At 43.8% G+C, this 4,918-nt stretch overlaps 1 protein-coding gene across 4 annotated transcripts in view; it reads right to left on the bottom strand.

The window, feature by feature from the left end:
• The window catches only part of mtm1 (myotubularin 1), a 65,094-nt gene extending 61,276 nt beyond the window's left edge, over positions 1–3,818 (bottom strand). For all 4 annotated transcript variants that reach the window (XM_080023093.1, XM_080023094.1, XM_080023095.1 and 1 more), the window contains exon 1: positions 3,762–3,818. The gene's annotated coding sequence lies outside the window, so the exon portion shown is untranslated. The remainder of the gene's footprint in view (positions 1–3,761) is intronic.
• Between the last annotated feature and the right edge of the window lie 1,100 nt (positions 3,819–4,918).

The following is a 4,918-nucleotide window of genomic DNA, read 5'->3' as shown; positions in this document are numbered from 1 at the left end:
TTGGGAAAGGAAAGTCATTCACCAATTTTTAGCGGCTTAGTGGGAAAACTGTATTTTATATACTGTATATGGTACTTGCCATTTCAAAATAAATTGCAATCATTGCAAAAAAAAGTAATAATAATAAATGACCGACTCTTCTCACTCTCGTTAACTGGAACTCACCATGCATTTAACCAAATGAGTCAAATCGAATGACTTGTTGTACTGAGTGACTCATCAAGAACCGAGTCTCAAAATAAGCGTTGAACTTCTCAACACAAGCGTAGCTCATGCACTATGAGCAACCAGAGCAGACACTCCACCGCAGAGATAGAAACGCAGTCTGCACAATTTTGAATATAATCAGGCGATAAAATATTTATCCAATCTTCATTTACCTTGAAATACCACCAAACAACATACATATACATACATACATATGCACACACATACATATACTACTCATAAAAAGTTAGGGATATTCAGCTTTCGGGTGAAATTTCAGGATGAACCAAAAATGCACTATAACCTTTACAGGTGAACTTAATTTGACCTTCTCTAAACTAACTAACTAACGAGACTGGAAGAGTCACAGAAAGGCATAAAAGTGGACATCCTTTGGCCACATCCCACACTGATGTGATGACTGCTTCATGGTGAACAGTGCCCTGCGGAACCCGATGACAAATGCCACTGAACTCCAGGCACATTTAAGGGAGGTGAGAGGCACCCAAGTGTCACGTCAGACCTTTCAAAACCGTTTACATCAGCGTGGTCTGCGTGCTAGACAACCTGCAAGGGTACCTGACCACACCACCTGGCACAGGCATCATCATCTTGCATGGGACACGGAGCATTTAAGCTGGACGAGGGACTGGCGGGACCGGTGGGCTGGACCGGAAAGCCAAATATCCCTAACTTTTTGTGAGTAGTGTATGTATGTGTGTGTACACACACACACACACACACATACACATACACACACACACACACACACACACACACACACACACACACACACACACACACACACACACACACACACACACACACACACACACACACACACACACACACACACAGCTTTCGGGTGACATTTATGGAAAATGTAAAAAGTTCACGCTACAGTGATATTAAATCATGAAAGTAGGGCATTTAAGTAGAGGCATGCAATGGTGATTTCCTCATCTCAAACAATTTATTGAAACAAAAGCCAACAACATTGGTGGGTACACCACAACAAAAAATGTCAATGTCTCAATAACTTGTCATGTGCCCTTGAGCATTAATTACTGCTTGACAACAACGTCTCATGCTGTTCACAAGTCAACTTATTGTCTGCTGAGGCATAGCACCCCACTCTTCTTGAAGGGCGGCTCTCAGGTCTTTGAGGATCTGGGGTACAGAGTTACAAGCCTCTACACGGCGACTCAGCTGATCCCATAGGTTTTCTATGGGATTCAGGTCTGGAGAAAGTGCAGGCCACTCAATTTGAGGTGCCCCAGTGTCCAGCAGCCATTCCCTAATGATGCAACCTCGATGAGCTGGAGCATTGTCGTCCATGAAGATGAAATTAGGCCTGTGTTGTTCATGCAGGGGCACAATGACTGGATCAATGATGTTATTCAGGTAGTATGGGCTTGTCACTGTACCAGTCACAAAGTGTAGGGCAGTTCTGTATTGACTAGACACACCTGCCCACACTGTAACACCACCACCACCATAGGCTCGTCTGGTAACAACAGTGGCTGATGCATAGCACTCTCCTTGACGGCCATCATTACTGCTCAACGTGAATCGAGTTTCATCAGAGAACAGCACTGAACACCACCGGTCCCTCGTCCGGCCTAAATGCTCCTTGGCCCATGCAAGACGATGATGCCTGTGCCTGGTGGTGTGGTCGGGTACCCTTGCAGGTGGTCTAGCACGCAGACCACGCTGATGTAAACGGTTTCAAATGGTCTGACGTGACACTTGGGTGCCTCTCATCTCCCTTAAATGTGCCTGGAGTTGAGTGGCATTTATCATCCAGTTCCGCAGGGCACTGTTCACAATGAAGCGGTCATTAGTGTGGGATGTGGCCAAAGGATGTCTACTTCTATGCCTTTCTGTGACTCTTCCAGTCTCTCTGTATCTCTGTAGCAACCTGCTGAGGACACTCTGTGACACTCTAAGCTCAGTGGCCACTTCCCTCTGAGAACATCCTGTCTGAAGCCTCGCAATAGCGAGGTCCTGTTGATCAATGTTAGGTGTCGTCTTGGTCTCATGATGTCAAAATGTGAACAGCATGATGAAGAGGACTGTTTAAATACCAATTCTAATTAAACCAGGACATTTATTGGTCGATTCATGGATCAAACACCTGTTGTGAATTTTTCCATTCAGCTCCTTGTTAGAGAACAGCAAGTTGTGCAAAAAGTACTGAAACATTGAACAGTTGGACATGTCCATTCAAAAGTTTAGAGAAGGTCAAATTAAGTTCACCTGTAAAGGTTATAGTGCATTTTAGGTTCATCCTGAAATTTCACCCAAAAGCCGAATATCCCTAACTTTTTGTGAGTAGTGTGTGTGAGTAGTGTGTGCATATACACACACACACACACACACACACACACACACACACACACACACACACACACACACACACACACACACACACACACACACACACACACACACACACACACCTCGCAGCAAGAAGGCCCTGGGTTCGATTCCCGTCTGGGCTCTCCCCCAATTAGGGGCCTTTCTGTGTGGAGTTTGCATGTTCTCCCCGTGCTCACATGGGGTTTCCTCCATCTAACAACAGTAAAGACCCCCACCAAAAACATGTGTGCACACATCATCGTCTGACCACCGATGGACATATGGAACCAGGTCCCCGGCACGTCGTCGAATGCTGCCCACTGCTTCTGGCTGGCTCCCCCGAATGCCAGCCCCAGTTAAATGCAGAGGACCCATTTAACCAGCCACCATCCAAAGCGTCTGTTTATGCATGTGTTGTAGTGTCGTGCGACAAATAAAGATTCTTCATATACAGCGTGTGTGTTTTTATACACACACACACACACACATATATATATATATATGATTGCCAATCAGAATTCGAACCTGATTATCCATACAGTCCCTTCAGAAATGTCTATCATACGTCAGCGATCACATTGCTTAACTGAAACGACATAAATTCGCAAGGAAATGTCAATACAGTCGATTGTTTACTGCACTAACAACGTATCGTATTTGCTACTGACTACAAGCGTGCCGAGTTTTTAGTTCAGCTGTTAATAATGTAACAAAACGCGGAACAAAAAAATGTTTTTTTTCCTATTGTTAACTTTTCATAGGGCTTCGATCCCCAAACCGAAATCCAACTATAAATGCAGTAACCTCCGCATTTAGGCTGGGCACTGAACACGAACCAATTATTTAGACTCAGCGTATTGAGACCCATCGACTACAGCGAAGTTAAAACATTAAACAAACGGTGTAAAAACAGTTGTTGAGATCCTTAGAAGACTTTCTGAATAACCCCGAACTCAACTTCGTCCAACATAGCTCCATTCCAGTTAAGGTGCGATACAACGCACGGTCGTCGAGGGGAACATGTAATAAAGCTGGACAAGGAAATAGCAAAGGCCTAGGTGAATAAACAGCTTTTAGCGCTCATGAATGGGATATGCTTTGTCGCAACGAACAAAATCTACGCAAACGCCCTCGAACCGACAACGGGCAACGCATTCTATTTAGCCGTTTTCGTAAAGAATTACTTTACTTACCGAAGAACTGTGGTTATCCTGAGGTTGAACGTTTCTGTGCGTTTCCCCTTGCCCCGAGGAAGTGCCGAGCGCTGACGCCACATGTCACGTGGTGGACTCTCGCGGCGCGTACTGGCTAGTTGTCAAAAAGACACTCGCAATGGTTGTCGGGATATGTATTTTGCGTATATATTGAAAACAGAATGTAAAATAAAATGCTTTATTTAGTGGTGGGAATTTCGGCTCGATGAAGAGAACCGGATCGTATGTTTCTATTCGTTTCCGAAAGCTGTTCAAAAGAAAGGCTATTCGTTGTTTTTTGTGTGTATGTTGGAAATCTGCGTGAAAACGGGAGAATATGATGATCTACTTAAGCATGTTTTTAATTTCAATTTCGTTGATATGTATGTATTTATTTAGATAATATTTTTAAAAGTTTTACAATAAAAGATGAAGAATAGATAAAAGTACTACTGTGAGTTATTTTTCTGCAGAACAGGTGTAAAACAGTATTTTTCCACACATAAATAATAACACTAAAATAACTTATCGAAATTAAACCTGAAAGTTTTATATAGGTGATACCATCTGAACATTTGCGGTAAAGAGTAGTGCATATGTGCCTTCGCTTTGTGAATCTGATGTGACAGTGGGTGTACTCCTTTACAGCTAGGGCACCTCCCTGAGATGGAGGAGCATAGGCTGGATGGGGGGTTCAACTGTTTTTACTGAGTCGAGTTTGTATGAGTCACTCACGAAAGAGAGTCGGTTTTTCGAGTCACTTGAGTAACGGAGTCAGTCACCCAGAGCTTGGGGAATCCCCCACCGGCTTTGAGCGCATTGAGCATGCGCACCAGAGATTTCCACTGGCCGAGCCGGGTAACTTGCGGTTTAGCCGTTTGCTTACTTGAATGGGATCAAATAAATGAATGGTGCGGCTCTTCTAGACTTTCCAAATGTTTTCGGATCAAATTGTGATAGTGAAACAAGTCATTTGGCGGAGGTTGTGACGCTCAAAAAATAAATTATCCACCGTTTTACAGCCGCTCCTTTTCCCATGGTTGCGTGTGGAAAAATGCTTACCAAATCCCTGTTACGGCGCATCGCAAAATGTGGCTACAAAATCAAGAAGGAAAAAGCACAGGTCTGCTGCACAGAAGTGGTATTCCTAGGAAAAA

Source organism: Zeus faber (genome assembly GCF_960531495.2).
Source record: "Zeus faber genome assembly, chromosome: 22".
In the NCBI taxonomy this organism is placed as follows: domain Eukaryota; kingdom Metazoa; phylum Chordata; class Actinopteri; order Zeiformes; family Zeidae; genus Zeus; species Zeus faber.
Note: the sequence above shows the minus strand (reverse complement) of the source record. Positions and strands in the feature narration are given on the sequence as shown.